This window comes from Alexandromys fortis, unplaced genomic scaffold (genome assembly GCF_014885135.2).
Source record: "Alexandromys fortis isolate MF-2015 unplaced genomic scaffold, M_Fortis_MF-2015_v1.1 scaffold_179, whole genome shotgun sequence".
In the NCBI taxonomy this organism is placed as follows: Eukaryota; Metazoa; Chordata; class Mammalia; order Rodentia; family Cricetidae; genus Alexandromys; species Alexandromys fortis.
The window spans coordinates 514860-530816 of NW_026068062.1; the positions used below are offsets into that span (position 1 = coordinate 514860).

Consider the following 15957-nt stretch of genomic DNA (forward strand, 5'->3'; position numbering starts at 1 on the left):
TTTAGTGGGATGGCTTTGAGTTTCTCTCCGTTTAGTTTGATGTTAGCTGTCGGTTTGCTGTAAATAGCTTTTATTATATTTAGGTATGACCCTTGTATCCCTAATCTCTCCAAGACTTTTATCATAAAGGGATGTTGAATTTTGTCAAAAGCTTTTTCAGCATCTAATGAAATGATCATATGCTTTTTTTTCTTTCAGTTTATTTATATGGTGGATTACATTAATAGATTTTCGTATGTTGAACCAGCCCCAGATGCAGTTATTTTTAAAATGACATAGCCACAAGCAAAATTGGTGGTGCCATAATTGTAATTAAACCTGTTTCTATAGTTGTGTGGTCTTTTTAATATTCTATGAAACCATGACAGTGAAGAAAAATACATAACAGAACACACTGTTTCTCAACAGTTTTATCCCACATAAATCCTAAAGTAATATAAAATCAGTTTTATATGGATGTATAATATATACATGTATTTATTAGTCAGGGTTCTCTAGGGAAACAGAGCCAAAAGGATGATGGTGGTGGTGGTGGTGATGATGATGTTTGTGGGATATTTGTGTGTGTGTGCATGTGAAGAGAGAGAGACAGAAACAGAAACGAGAGTTTATTAATTAGTCCAGCATTAAAATATTTACAAGTTGTATCTTGTCTGAGAGGCTGAGAGCCTTAAATTTTTCAGTCATTGAGACTAAGCCCTCATCAGCTGGAGCAATCCCACAGTGGGTGTCTCACACTGGATAAGTATTTGCATAGTTTACAAGGGGAGCCACTGGTCCTTAATGAAGGAAGCCTGGAAGCATTGCTTTTCATATCATCAGTGGAAGCAGCCTCAGCAACAGGCTGAATCATTTCTGTGGGAAGAGAGAAGGCCCTTAAGTGAGAGGGAAGGTCAAGTCAGCACAAAGTGAGCAGCAGCTCTGTTGCCACCCCCCTTATCTGGGTTGCTACCAGGAGGTGCCACCCACACACTACACCCAGGAGTTTGTTCTCACATCAATTAAGACAAGAAGGACAATTCTACAGGTGATGCTCCCTTCTCAGATGAGTGTTATGTGTAGCAAGTTGACATTAAAATGAGTCATCACAATATGCAGAAATATGCAAATATACAATGTTTAGTAATTGGAGGCTAATAAGCCACACATGTTTTCCAAAAAATACCATCATATATATTTGAAGGATTAACTGAAAATTTTACAAGGTAAGCTGTAAGAAAAGCAATTATAATCATCTGACCTTTCATACAAGTTTTCTTTATTATTAAGGAAAAAGAATTTGACAACTTACATTAACTTCTCATTATTTGACCTTTGAAAGTAAGTTTATTGAAATTTATTTTTTAAATTTTTAATCTAATAGCAAAAGGAGATAATGTCTTATGTTTTACTGCTTACTTTTTAAAGTCTTGATTGAAATAATATTATTTCACCTTCCCTTTTTGCTTTTGCCCTCCAGCCCCTCAGAGCTACCTTCCCTTGAGTCCCTCCTATACCTCCTTACACCCTCAAGGCAATAGTTGAGAGCCTCTTTTTATAAAAGAACTTTTTCTGTCTATTATAAAGTTGTAAACTGAAATTTTTATTCTGATCATTTAAATGCCTCTCCTATCTGGGATCTTTTTATCATCAAGTTCAGTGTAGTCTCAGCTAAAGAAAAATATTTACTTTGTTTACAGTTAGTAGGACAAATTCTGTCATTAATGGAATCCCCATAGTTTAGAAATTAGCATTATTATGCTGCCTTAGATGCTTATGATGCATAGAAATTCTTACTGGAAGGCAACTGAATAAAATAAAAATATTTTCAGAAGCATGTTCTATTTTTGGATTTATAATATATGTTAAATGTTGACCTGTTACAACATATAATAATATAAAAGGTCAAATATTCAATGCAAATTATCTTTGGAGCATCTATACAAAATGACGCATTAATCCCACTGTAATTAATGAGCTTAACTCATATTTATTATGCAGAAAATATGACTATTTCCTTCAGAATATATTAACCCAGCACATTAACAGTTAAGCAAATTTTGCAACTCCTTTCCTGACTACAAACAAGCAATACTGGTCAAATATATGCATTTTGATTTATTTTTATAACAACCAGAACTATAGTATAAATCTCACTTACCAGTCATGATAGTGCTATGATCATCAGCCTTAAGGATCAGTATTTTGCAAAGCACACTAGGCAATCAGAGACAGACACTGCTGAGATGATTATTGTATAAAATCTTTATGTCAAGGGAGAAGCATATTCGGAAATTGGATTGCTGTTACATCCTTATAAATTTCTAAAATGTAAACACTAGCTTATCAAGCCCATTATGCATTCAATTTTGAATTCCTATAATAAATGCCTATAAGTCCTATAATGTTTTATGCAAACCTGCTCAGAAGTTGCCAGGGGACTTCTAAAAGCATACTCCATCTTGTTGCTAATTTTGAGGAGTTCCAAGCTACATGGTTTATTGACAATACATTGATATGGATCATTCTCTTACTCTTGGTCACAAACTATTATAATTTATAGAAACCCAGATATTATCTAGGGCTTTAACTCTTAAAATACAGTTCTTAAATTAATCTCATCAGCATATCACTCACAGCTTGTGAGAAATGCCTGTATGTCCTTGACCTGAAAACACCCTAACCTACTAAATCAGAAATTCTAAAAGGAGAACTGGGAAACCTACATTTATTTTTATTTGTCTGTGAGTGTGTGAATGTATGTACGCACTATGTATGTGTGTGCTAGGGTAAACATGTCATGGTGCCCATGTGGAGATTAGAGGATGACCTTGGGTGTTGGCTTTTGCCTTTTACCTTGATTGAGACCGTAATTTAATTGTTATTGTTTGCAATAGCACTCCTTACCAGTCTAGCTGGCCTCAAGTTTTCAGAGATTCTCCACTCTACACCTCCCTCCTTGCCATAGTAACGCAGAGATTACAGACAGATAAATAAGACCACATCTGGCTTTTACATGGGGTCTTGAGATTCAAACAAAACAGATCTTCACATCTTTGTGACATATGTCATACCCACTGAATCATTTCCCCTTCCCAGAAGCCCACATTTTAAAAACTCTCAATGCTTCTTCTGTGTGCTTGAATTTTAGACAACTCAGCCTTATTTTTTCTAGTTTTGTGAGTGTCATTAACACAATTATGGGACATCAAAGTCAAAAGGAACCTCCAGTTTCTCTAAGAGAATTCTCCAAGAAAATATCTTGATGCCGCGCATCAAGATAAAATAATCATCTGTTGAACTCCTGTGTATTATCTGTTTTCAGGTTTTATGGACCACACTTTCACAAAGACAAAACAGGCAACAAATGACTGAGAATGTATGTGTGCATTTGTGTGTGTGTCTGTGTGTGTACATGCATGCATGTGTGTTAGCATATACTTAAAAGAATGCCCATGGTTTATAATGTTATGAAAAAATTAAACTGAGTTACAGAGAATACAAGATTAAAGAGAATTGTCAGCAAGACCATCCATAAAGCTGGTTAGTTAGTTCCGTAATATTGTTCTAAACTATACACACTTTTCTTTTGTAACCTTTTTCTTGGAAAACTTGATTCAATTATAAAGCATATATTCACCTAAAATTGTGTCCCCCAACTTATACAGAATACAATGATGACATAGGACCACTGTCTTGTCACCATCAGAGTCTCCTTTCATGATGATAATCAAAACATAGCATCAGAAAAAAAAATTAAGATTTAAGAACAGAATATCATGAAAATTTAAGAATTTTCAGACTTCCCAAATGGGATAGTTGTGTCTGACAAGGACTGAAATAGTCATAGCATTGCCTTGTCAGCTCCCAAAACTCAGGGGTGAAATCCAGATGCTTTCCATGGACAGTTTCTTACCATCATCTAAATATCACAGAACTGAGAGGAAAGGCCAACACTGCCCAGTTTGAATTCTTAGAATGAATAATTGCCCGCATACTAGGCAGTCTACATTCTTGGTCTTGCAATGACATATTGGGGAATAAATTGCAGAATGCCAAAGTAGGATTGAGGAAGTACTTTTCAGTTGATTGACAAGATAAGATAATATTGTCTTAAAAGGTACATAATACCCAGGGCAGGATTCTACTTCAGATCTACATGAACTTCACACCTGAACCCATGCATAAGGTCCTGTTTTATTTTACAGCTGGGGCCTGGGAGACATTATGCCCTGGGATGTCCAAAGTCCAGTGTGGAAAATTTCTAAATGTATTGAATTCAGAGTTGTTGGTGGAGGGCTTATCTGTCTCAATGAAGTCCTGGTGGGAATATTTAGAGTGAGGATGAAAGTAAAGACCATTTAGGACTGTATCGTCACACTGCAGAACTCTGGGAGAATCGAGGGCCTACAACTGATCTTTCCACACTTACAAACCCAGCAGAATATTCTTGGGGGATGTCCAAATAGAACTAAAAGTTGTATCAAAAACTAAGCTGTAGAGAAAATAAAAACGCTCTGCAAGCTTGTATGGGTATTTTCTTTAGGAGGAATTTAGAGGATTTATATAAAACATTGTAGCTCTTTCAGTGTCCAAACCCGGCTTCCCTCTGTGTTCAGGAATGGAAAGGTAGACCTACAGAGTTTGATTTTTAGTTATTTGTCCCACATGACTCAAGTGGGTTCACAGAGGTCAGCTGGTGTGTGGAACAGGAGTATGAGCACAAGATTTTACCCAGGAGCTCAGCCAGTAGCAATCACAGCAGAGTCGGGCTTACTCTACCGCGTTCAGCTGTTCCAGGTGAAAAACAGGAAAAGCAATTGTCTCTTTTTCCCTTAGATTCTTTTCATTTTAATCATTATTTTCACTTAGCACACAAAATAGCTTTCATTTTGATGTTTTCATATGTGTGTATCATTGTACTTTGCTCGTATTTACCCCTCCATTCTCCTTTCTTGGCCCTGCTCTGGCAGGTCCTTTTTATTTCTTCAACAACCCCCTTCTGGTTTTGCATCTTATCTAGATTTTCCATCTTGTTCTCCTCACTCTCCCTTCTTATCTCCACAAAGTCCTCCTCATTTTTATACTGTGTATCTGTGACATCAATCTAGCTTCCAAATATGTATGAAAAACTCTTATGTACACTGAATCTGATTTATTTTTCTTAGCATGATGATCTCATTTCATACATTTCCCTGAAAGTGACATAATTTTATTCTTTATGGCTCAATATAACTACATCATTTATGTATACCACAGTTTCTTTATGCATTCATCTGTGATGGGCATCTAGAATGGTTTCATCTTGGCTATTGTGAAAAAATATACAACAATCATGAATGAGAACATATCTGTGTTAGGATGACTTAGATTTCTTTGTGTGCCGTCTACTTCTTGATGCTGTTTTGAAAAATAAATGAAGTACAAATGTGCTTCTCGAAAAAGAAATAAATATACTTATGACTACTTTGATCAAACACATGGAATATAGTCAAGAAGGTGTATCCAAAGAACATAAAAGTCACCAGCCTCTTCACAAGAGAGTAGCCAATTGGAATGGTGTTAAAGATGGCCCTGGAAGCTAGAAGAAAGAGAGATTCCCATGATAGAATTAAGAAATCCCCTAACCTTGAGTAAACCAAGTGTATAAAAGCATGGAAAACTCCACAATATGGCAGTCAAAAACAAGAACCTACTGAAAAGAGAAATTAAAGAACAAGGCTATACCTGGTATAATATCTGTGGTAATAATCTGCAGCACAACAGAAAATATTTTCTTGTAAGGATTTTTTGGCTCCAACTGGGGTAAAGCAGGTAGAATGGTGCTGTGAACTGAGATAAAATCTCTCTGAGGAGTGTGTGTAATGGTAATGTTGTAACCAATAAAACCTCCTTCCACACAGAGAGGGGGGAGGAGGAGAAATAGTAAGGAGGAGGAGGAGGAGGAAAAAGGAGGAGGAGGAAAAAGGAGGAGGAGGAGGAGGAGGAGGAGGAGAACAAACAACATATGGAGATGATTCATATTTCCAAATATATTTTATGAAGTAAACTTAGTCAAATCCAACATCCATGAGGATGACAGGGGAAGTGAGCTGCTCTGTCCTATTCCATTTCATGTTACCAGAACAAAGATGCAAATGCAGTAAGTCAAAAGTAGAATACACTACAGAAAGTGTGATAAATATGTCTGTAGCTCTCGAGGAAGAGAGGAGGGAAACAAGCTGGTAGACCAAGCCTAAGAGTTATGGAGTCACAAGTGAAAAATACACAGGGAAATGCCACAGTGAACCTTGATGAGAATGGACAAAGAGAACTTCACATCACTCATCTTTATGCTATATCATATCACTTGCTCCAACAGACTTGTATCCCCTGTATGGTTTGAAATTCCAGAGAAGACAAAATAAGAATTAATGACATATGACAGAAAAACCTGCTACAGACCATAGCAAAGCAATTAAATAGAGCTTTAAATAAGGCATGACAGATTTGTTGATATGCTTAGTGCTACACAAACATTCTTTATGCAAAAGTCATGCTTTAACAAAAGAACATGTCTACAGGAATAAATGATTTAAGTAAAAAGAAGCAAAATCACAGGTGACCGAAAATTTAATAGTAAATATGTTCTTTATAAATATTAGTTAGGTTAAACACTAAATGAAAATTTTAATGTTTTTCAATTGTCTCTAAAACTGAAATTTCATAGGGGTACAGAAGATTAAATAGACTATTGAAAGTTAATAGATAATATATGATGAAATATGATAGGTAATATACTGATTAAAAGGATAGATGTTAGATAGATACATAAATAGATAATAGATAGATGATAGATAGGTGTTAGATAGGTCACAGATGATAGATATAGAAAAGTAGATCATAATTTGAGTCCTTCGCTCTTTCACTAAATTTTGTTTCACCTCATTTTGTTTCATTGCTTGATAAACTTACATGCAGAAAACTATTGCTTTATCTATATTTAATATCCTCCAAGATTTAAGAAAATACCAATCTCTATGGATATAATTATATATTTCTGAAAATAAGAGAAAGAAGAGGAGCCAAATAAACAGATACAGACTGACCAGACATTTTTTTATCCAACCTCTATACTGCTGTGTCTTTTAAAACATTAAAACATAATTATTAATTAGGAAGCCTTCCCCAATCTGATTGTTCTCAATTTGTAGTGTCAAAATCCAAACAAGAAAGGCCCAAGGCTTACCAGGCTCATTTCCAAACCTCCTGGTCTGCTGGACTCAGGAAGCAAGGCAGATGGTCCTGCATTCCCTCCTGTCAATTGGATTCATTCTTTTACATTTCTTGGGAAGTGTGATTGTTTCTCTTCTAAATAACAGGAACTGCACATGATGAGAGTTCTATGCTTTCTATGAGCAAAGCAAAGAATTAACTGCAAGGTATTAAAACATGTTTGCATTGCAAGACACTCTTTTGTGTAAAAAGGGATGTTTTGTGAAAAAATGTTGTCTATGGTATGGCCTTAAGTTACTGATATGCATAAGACATTTACAAGATTAAATAATATGTAGACAACATCATCCTTTTAAGCTTTGACCACCAACTGTGCTATTATCACTTTTATTTAAATTATTTTGAGATTATAATACAATTACATTTTTTGTTTTTCCCTTCTCTTTTCTCCTTCCAAAACCTCCCAGTACCCTTCAGTACTCTCTTTCAAGTTTATAGCCTCTCCTTTAAAATGCATTTCTAAGCCAGGCGGTGGTGGCACATGCCTTTAATCCCAGTACTCGGGAGGCAGAGGCAGGCAGATCTCTGTGAGTTCAAGGCCAGCCTGGTCTACCAAAGCTAGTTCTAGGACAGGAACCAAAAAGCTACGAAGAAATCCTATCTTGAAAATATAAATAAATAAATAAATAAATAAATAAATAAATAAATAAAATGCATTTCTAGGCAGTTGAAATGCTTCAGTGGGTAAGGTACTTGCCACCAAGCATGATGTCCAGAATCTAATCCCTGGAACACTCATTGTGTAAGAATAGGCATAATCACTTCAAATTGTCTTCTGACCTCCACTTGTGTTTTGTGGAATGCACTCTTCCTCACCTTTGCACAGGAGACAAGCAGGTCATAAGGATACAGAAGCCAAATCTAATAATAGCTAGATAATAATATTGGAGGTTATTTTACTTTAACACAAATATTGGGAGAGTCACAATTCAATATAGAGCCATCTCCTAACAGTTGACTTTACACCAGGATCCCACATAGTAGATACAAAATAAGTATCCTGTGGCCTATATTATCACTGCCTACATTAGCATCTCAAAAGAGCTCACAAACTTCTCAAGCCTGCAAAAATAAAACTTCAATGAAATTAGAAATAGACTTGGGGAGTCAGAAACAAACAAATACATATTCTGCCTGCCACTATGAATGCCCACTGAAGACTCCTTCACTTCAGGATCAGTAACTCCGAATTCCTTAACACTTACTGACTCCAGATGCTCACAAAGACAGTAGTGTCTCTGGCCCTTGGGCAGGGCTGTATTCCATTTGTGACTGTCCCAGAACTCTGTAATTGGCATATCCACTTCTAATGCAGTTCCGCTGTATCCTGGGACATCTCTAGGACATGGTGGGCTCTTTAATTAATGAGAACATGGTGGGCCAGTAGAAGACTCATTGCAGTGAATTAATACATGAGTACTGTGTAGACAACTGTCTATATATGTCTACAATATGTCAGATTGACATATGAGACACTGCAACAAAGTTGAGCTACTGTCTATTGGTAGATTGTTTTCCTCACAAGAATTTTCAGTGATGCTCATGGGTTATTTCATCTGATTAAATCACAGGCACTCAGATTATATCACACAGTCTCCATAGTTACAACTTTAAACACCTATAGAATTATCTTCAGAGTAATGTTCGTGTTAGTGTTTGACTGACAATTGGGGTCTATAATTTGTCATGTTCATGTAACAATGAACCATCTCTACATGTAGCATTTCTTTATGTGGTCAAGGGCTACCAGGCAACAAGGGAAAAACTGCAACCATCTTGAATCCAGCATGATAAAGGACAACTGGCTGCCAGTGAGGGAATCAACAAAAAGAGTGAAAGATGACCCCTCTTAATTACATAGGTGTCAGTAGTCACCAGTGGAATCTGAGTGACAATTGTCATCTGGCTTGCTCTTGCAAAATTTTCTGTCAAATAATAGGTATAAAAATACAATGAGAGACAGGCTTATATATGCATATAAGTAAATTTCTCTTTTATTATTTTATTATTACTATTAATTATCAATAGTATTATCATTAAGAGCAAACACACTTATTTAAAACAAAATGTGCTTGGATATTAAGTAGTATCATTTCCCAGATCCATTTTTCACTTCAGCATGTACAATATCAGAGATATAAGGGAATTTCAAAAACTAGTCTACTATGTGCACCGGAGGGGATGGCATGTATGTGCTTGTGCAGACTCCGGGGCATGTGGTGTAGTGTTTGTATGCTACTGTATATGTGTGGAGGTTAGAAGACCACCTTAGGTCCTTCCTTTCTATAATATTTGAGACAAGATACACCACAGCATATGCTAGGTCAAACTTGGGGCTTCTGAGGATGCACTGAAATCTATCTTTTATCTTATCATATGAGTACTGAAATTACAAATACCTACCACTTTGCCCAGCTTTTATATGTGTTCTTGGAATTTAAACTTAGGTCCTCATGGTTGTGCAGGAAGGATTCTATTGAAGAAGCCATTTCACCAGCCCTTATCTGTGTTTAATTATTGTAGTAACAACACTAATATATTACCAGTCCTTCTGCCAATTCTTCATTTATGCATGAGAGTATTACAAAGCATAAGCACAGAGTTCTACACTATAGCTCTAGAACTTACTTCCTTCTCATAAGTGAAAATCCAGAACAGGAAGAACTTCTAGCATCATTATACTGCAGGTCCTTTCCTTTAGCAAATGGCTTCTTTCCTTCTTGCATAAAGTAGAATAGTGTTCTACCACATAAATTCCATTTCATATGCAGGCTCACACACTTTGTTTCCTCTTTCCGTTCATCTGTCAATTGATATTTAGATTCCTTCTTTATTTTATCTATTGTGAATAACCTTCAGCACATAATCACAAGAACCAACTAGTTTCCTACACTAAAAGCAACATGAAAGTCCTAAATTCAGGGAGCCCAAATGAGAAAAACTCACAGTTTTCAAGCTTCTGTAATACAGATTTGTAAATATCCAGGTTTTATTTCTGCTACATAGGTTTACATATTTATATAAACTTCATGTGAATTTTTTTTAAAATAGTAAAGTTGGCAGGGAGCAAGAGGCAAAATGCAATGAACAAATTTGCAAGGCATTGATGAATTTGTTCCAATAATATGCACTACAGCCCATTTCAAGAAAATGTCAAGTTACTTCTGTGTTTAATATTGAATCGTGGGGTGCAAAGGTCAACAAAAAATGCAGAGTAGAAAGGGCATCTAGCATTAAGTTTACTTCTTTTACAATATTTATCTCTCCATTCAGAAATAACAAGTCATTTAAAACAATAAATTTAAATATGAAGGTTCAGTGTGAACATCATTGAAGCCCATTATTATTAAACAAAATAGCAAAATCATTCAAAAGTTTCTAAACATCAGAATGGCAGAAACATAAGCCACTTAAATACATTATCACTTTTTGTGTGGATAAAACCATGGTTTTGCCATGCTGTGGAAATCACACACAGTGGTTAGCAATGGTCTAGACTTAGGAGGTGAGACAGGGGATTGAAAATTACTAGTCATGCAGGTGTTGAGTCTCTTCTTTCTGTTCCAACCCTTTACACTCATTTCCTCAGGTAAGCTATATTTCTCTGCTTTCCGTGGTACATCCTAAAACACTGCAGACCCCAAACTATTAGTGTCTGCCAGGTTTTCAGTTCAGCTGTCTGTTTCAGAGAACAGAAAGAAATTCAAGAAAAACTTTCTGATAGGACATCTATTCAGCAGTGAGTCATCCTCTGAATGTTAACCATCCCAGCTTGTAGGCTATTTACCCTTCAATTACTTTATTTTCTACCTTTCAAAAGGCCCTATTGTCAAAGAGCAATAGTATCTTAGAGCAATTGAGTAGAGCAGCGAATCTCTGAGAACAATTTATCACATTCAGAATGAAAACGTGCTTCACTTTTTTTTTGACAATGGTTCTAACAAGATAAAAGCTTGGTTCTAAAAACCACAGGAATCATTCATTTTCTCTGCTTTGTGTTGCTACTAAAATAAATGTTTCTTTCCTGTGAAAAATCAAATGAGCTCTCTGATTTTTTCTTGTTTCTTCTTTTCACTGATAGCATGCTATTCTTTAAAAACATCATCTAAAGAACAGATAGTCTCTCCAACAAGACAATACTAGCAGCAACAACAACATAATCTATTTTCTTTAAAGAGATAATTTGAAAAACTCTTCTCAGGTGCCTGAACTATCTTACTGGAAATTACTTGGTATTAATAGGCTATTTCAATCCTGTAGATTAAACTGATAAGAGTGCCACTTACCTCATTTTTTATTCTCTGGGACAAAAAAAAATTGACCATATTCATGCATTGTACCTCGTACCACAGAGTTAGTTATTCAGTTCTCTGTATGAAATCATCCAATAAGTCAGTACTATGTAAATTATCTAATTATGGTGCTTCTTTCAGATCTAGGCAGGACTTCAATGCAATTTAATACAGCCTAACTAAAGGAGCAAATGTAAAATTCTCCAAAAATTTTAAAGTGCTTCCTTTACATTAGAATCACAAATATCGTGATTATCATTGTCAGTGGCATCTCTGAGATTATATTCAACATGTGACATTGGATGTTAACTTCTCACCATTTCATGGCTGTAGTAGAATCCATGAGACATGTGTGGCAGAAACACCCAACCATTTATAACTCACAGCATTGTTACTAACCACTGCATCAGCATCTGTGATGATGTTCAAAGCCCCATTACCACTGGGTGACATAAAGAGGAGCCAGTTGGTCCTGTACAAGAAGTAAAATAAACTTCAGGTGTGTAACCCAAAGTTTGGGACACCTCTTCATCTTATATCTAGCTTTATGCCTATTCCCAGAATAGACATTATATTTCTTGTACTATAAGAACCAAATCTAAATCCTTGAGTTTTATACATTTGAAAAGATAATTTAGAAAAAAAAGTCAATCAGTGTCTTTTCTCAGAAAACATCAGATATGCAAAAATCCACAACGCTATCTACCAGCAAGTTTCAATAGCATTTCCATTTTAATTTTAAAATACCTTAAATTGCTAGCATTTTTGAAGAATTCATTGTGAGAAGCTGGAAACAATCTTATCCTTTCTCTTATTCTTATCATAGTTGTGAGGGCCAAAACCTGTGCGCTGATAGTGCTAGTAGGCTAGGCTCAGCCACCTGCCCTCAACAGGCTAATGAAAGATATAGGTGGTCCTAGTTAGGGTTTCTATTGCTGCAAAGAGATACTATGACCATGGTAACTCTTATAAAAAAAAAAAAAAAACATTTAACTGGGCTGGCTCACTTACAGGTAAGAGGTTCAGTTCTTCATCATGGCAGGAAGCAAGGCAGCATGCAGGCAGACACGATGCTGGAGCTGAGAGTCCTTACATGTAGAAGGAGGCAACTTGTTCATCCTGGCCACTCAGAACCAAAATAACCACACAGACTATATTATTTAAAACACTTCTTGGCCCATTAACTCTAACTTCTAATTAGCTAACTCTTACATCTTAATTTAACCCATTTCTAGTAATCCGTGTAGCACCACGTGGCTGTGGCTTATCGGATAAAGTTCCATCTGGCTCCAGCAGGGCCTACATGGCTTCTCTCTGACTCTGCCCTTCTTTCTCCCAGCATTCAGTTCTGTCTTCCCTATCTACCTAAGTTCTGCCCTGCTATAGGTCCAAAGAAGTTTCTTTAGTCATTAATGGTATTCAAGCATACAGAGGGAACTCCCACATCACTTATATATTGATATAAAGCAACAAGAAGTAAACTGAGAAACTGCGCAGTATCTTAAGCATATATGAGACCTCAGATTTGCCTCCACAGTGACATACTTCCTCCAACAAGGCCATACCTACTCCAGCAAAGTCATACCTCCTTATAGTACCCCTCTCTTTGGGGGCCATTTTCTTTCAACCACCGCACAAGTAATGGTGAAAACCAAAGAAGTTAATATATTCAATTTGACTATATTAGGAAAAGAAATATGTAAAGAGGTCAAGTGATACCCTCTCTGGTTCATGTTTGGGGGTCTTAACTAATGTTTAGGTTTAAATAGAGAGCAGGAGGTGTACATAACTAAACCTTGGTCAAGTGTGATCTTGTCCAACACTGACCCATCATTGTCTAGATTCAGGCTGACCCTGCACAGTGGTTAAATAAGTTTAGTTCTTCCTTTCACTGGCACCAGAATTTACTCTTTTCCTTGTCCCGGAATGAAATTCTCAGGTTTCCTGCCTAATTTTGTGTCAACTTCATACAATCTGGAGTCACTGGGTAGAGGAAAGGAAACTCAACTGAGAGATTAGACTGTGGGCAAGTCTGTGGTTTGATCAATCATTTTCTTGATTAATGACTATTATGGGAGGGTCCAGCTCACTGTCAGCATTGCAACACCTATGCTGGTATTCCTGGGTTCTATAAGAAAGCAAGCCAAACACGGCGTATGGAGAAACTAGTTAGTAGCACTGCTCCATGGCATCTGCATGTTTCTGCCTCCAGGTTGCTACCCTGAGTTCCCTCTGGGGAACTGTGAGATGACATTTGTTAGGTAGAATAAACCCTTTCCTTCCCAAGTTGCTTTTGGTGGTGGTGTTTTATAATAGCAATAGAAACCGTAAGAGACTAGAAAAATCTAATTCAATGAATATCATTATTTTCAGTCTGATAGCCAAGGAGAACAAGTGTCTCCATAGAGTATCTTCACTCCTGCTAGGATTGTTACAACATTTTTACCTATAATAATATCAGATAATCCCATTTAGTTTTGCATTATAGTTTAAATTTTTATTTTAAAAAAGATTGCTATTTCCCCATTAGTTAGGACAAGGTAACAACATTTAATTGCTATGATTCAACATGTAACTTTTATGATCAAAGGTATGCAAAGCAAGATGTGAAACTGCTTCATTCTCTGCATGTTCCATTCTTCTGTGCACGCAGGACTGAGCTGTCACATGCATTTTTCATAGTTTTAGTCATTAATATTTATTGAATGCAGTGTGCCTGGCATTTCACAAGGCTGCAAAAACACAAAGGTAAACAAACTTCCTCTTCTCAAGCTTAAAGGAAAAGATACACGAGAGATAAAAGATAAAATGAGGTTTGTTCCAGGTGCTAAAAGAACACAGGAGGGTGTGGCTTTCATTCAAACTAGAAAGTCAGGTTTCCTAGGTGATTGGTTTTAGCACCCAATCTTAACCAAAACATGGAGAAAAAATTTTTCATATATTTGCATTTACTTGAGTGTGTGTGTGTGTGAAACAGAATGCTCATATGAAGGTCAGGGGATAAACTTTGTGGAGTAGGTTCTCTCTTTACATCATCTATGTTCAAAGACCCAAATTCAGGTTATCAAGTGTCTTATTTATTGTTCTGTTATTGTGATGAAACACCACAACCAAAAGCAACTTGGAGAGGAAAGTGATTGCTTAACTTAAGCTTACACATCACTGTTCATCATTAAAGTCAGGAAAGGAATTAAAGCAGGACAGGAACCTGGAGGCCGGAGCCAGCTGATGGAGCCATGGAGAGATGCTGCTTACTGGGTTGTTCAGCCTGTTACTTATAGAATGCAGGAACTACAAACAGGGTTGGTCTCATCCACAGTGGGATAGGCTCACATCAATCACTAAGAAAATGCCCTACAAAAAAACCATACAGCCTGACCTCATATGGGCATTTTCTCAACGGAGGCTCCTTCCCTCCCTCTTAGACAACTCTAGTTTGTATCAAGCTGACATAAAACTAGCCAACACACCAGTCTTGGCAGTAAGCACCTCTGCCAAGTCCTTTATTTTGTTGTTTGTGATTGCGTCTCTAAACCATACACAACTTCCTCTCCCCTCTTCTAAATGAATTTCGAAGGAAAAGTGGAGCTTTGTGAGGGCTAAAGTTCAAATGAGTACAAGACAGGAACTGGAAAATACAAAGGTAGAAGAGTAAGCACATTTAAATTTATAAAGAACCCTCAGTTGGTATACACACACACACACACACACACAAGCACATGCACACTCACATACACTCACACACCACACCATAACATACACACACGTGCAATAAATAGATGTTTATACAAATACATGACAGAATTGGCTGAAGGTAGCTATTTCTTAGGAGAGAATCATGATAGATTTAACATAAACCCTTATTTCCATCATCATCATCATCATTTATGCCATAGTAATGCTTAAGCATGCTTGGGCAGGACATTTATAAGGTTCTCCATTTGTTCCTATCCTGTGCAGTCTTGATGCTTGTGTTATTGTCATACCCAAGGTTCCACAGACTTCCTTTATGTTGTCTATCCAGCATTTGGGGGGCCTTCATCTTTGCCTTATCCCATGCACTATGTCTGATTTATAAATAATGTTCTAATAAGTAATTGTGTATTATGAAATTTTAAAAAGATAAAAACTAATTGATAGGACTCCCACTCCCATAATTATGAAAGGGAAATAAAACAAAGGAAAAGACAGAGTTTGGGCGGGGGGAATTTGTATTTCATTAGTATAAAAATAATTCAGAATATTCCACATACTTTTTAGCCCATGGTATAGTGTATCACAAAAAGTAGTTACCATCCCCACTGTGCACATCTAACTCTAAGATATATTTTCAAAATTATATTATTTTTTCTTGCTCTTGATCTGTGTGATTAAATTTTGTGAGACACAAGTACATACACATAAACACAGA

At 36.4% G+C, this 15957-nt stretch overlaps 1 protein-coding gene across 1 annotated transcript in view; it reads left to right on the plus strand.

The window, feature by feature from the left end:
• Dok6 (docking protein 6) overlaps positions 1-15957 on the plus strand; it is a 300071-nt gene that overhangs the window by 271516 nt on the left and 12598 nt on the right. The gene's annotated exons all lie outside the window — the stretch shown is intronic.